Source organism: Raphanus sativus, chromosome 2 (assembly GCF_000801105.2).
Source record: "Raphanus sativus cultivar WK10039 chromosome 2, ASM80110v3, whole genome shotgun sequence".
Taxonomy (NCBI): domain Eukaryota; kingdom Viridiplantae; phylum Streptophyta; class Magnoliopsida; order Brassicales; family Brassicaceae; genus Raphanus; species Raphanus sativus.
Window position 1 is genome coordinate 20,409,856 of NC_079512.1, and position 1,701 is coordinate 20,411,556.

Below are 1,701 nucleotides of genomic sequence, written 5' to 3' on the forward strand. Positions count from 1 at the left end.
TCATGAAGAAAATTGACTGAAGATTTGTTGGAGGCATGAAACATATTTTATCAAATAGATTAGATTTTAGACGTAAAAAAGTGTATTACCAAAAAAAGAAAAGATGGACAAATACGTGAGACTCTTTATCATCATCATAAGTCATCGCCAAATACGTGAGACAGTATTATGTTTAGAAGATGACTTATGTAATCGACCTAATACGTTTTGTGTAATACGTTTTACACATTTTTGTAAAACTCGTATATATACATCTCCTAAAAATAATGTTAGGGTTTTAAGTATTTACAAGTCATGTCATCTTATTCACAAGCCATGTCATCTATTTAAGTGCGCCATGTCATATTTTTTTTGCTGAGAATCTTTGTAGATATGACATGTAAGCAAATTTTAAAAAATCATTTCTCAAATATAGTCTAGGGGATATACCTATAAGAAAAAGACTAAGCAAAATTTAATCTATTTCACCACAAAAATAATATAATTAAACTTGAAGAAGTAAATATAATTCAAAATATCCAAGTAAAAATTAAATCAAGATATTATACATCCAAATTATATATCTGACTAACTTATATATTATTATTTAAAATAAATCATACATATATATTAAAACATAACTAAAATAAAATAAAATAAAAATATTAATAATTTTAGAATATATTTATATCCGTGCATAAACATGAGAAAGTCACCTAGTAGGTATAAAGTTGAGAGTTAAATCTCACTAATGATTTTCCTATACTTCAATGGTTTGCTTAAATTTTGATATCTTTTGTATGTCGGTGTAGTAAAGTATTAATAGAATCATACTTTCCGAGTTTTAGATTTTGAGTCAAGGATTCGGATTAGGTGGCATACTCGGTTGGTTGGTGCGTACGTGGTTAGTGACACCTAATGGTGTGGCCTTTCTGCTTGTACATAGGTCTAGCTAATGCACAAAACTGCAGCATGTTTTTCTATAAGGTCTAAGCCACAATGTCTTCCATACGTACGGTGTATTGGTTGTGCGTGATACAACGTGTTTGAGGGATGTCGAGGACGGAGGACTAGTTTGTTCTTGATATTATCAGTTTTCTGTGATACTCTACTTAGTGTAGATCGAGTTATACGTTTTTAAAAACCGAATGGATATTCATATTACGTCGTCCACGTGATATACTCATTATTAGGACAAAGTTCCAAAGTAGCCTCTGTATCGAGCTGAAACTTTATAAATGAGATCGATACCGGAAAACATATTGTTTGTTACCCGAGAATGAGTTAGATAACTAACCGAAAACATAATCACCTGCTTTGCGCATGTGGATCATCGATATTTACCACTACTTTTTGCGAGGCTTTAAAAGTTACTAATTAAGTAATTAATAAGTAAAAATACCCCAAATAGAAAGTATTCAAAAGAAAACTTAGTTTGGTTTACTTTGTTGCGCTAATGTTTAACGTTGGAAATTGCAAACCACCCCACTAATTCATGCAAGCCCAAAGTCTTAAACATTGCAAATTTAATTTACGTTAGGTCCGAGCTCCTCAATCTAAGGACAGATGTCTGTGAGCATTATCTTATATTAATGTTCATACTTCATAAAATTAAGGTTTCTTTGACAAATGAGCTAATGGCAACGTATAAAGACAAATTCTCGTGTTGACATATAGATGTGTGTGTGGAGGCCTGTGTGTTTTGGGCTTTTGGCATATAGA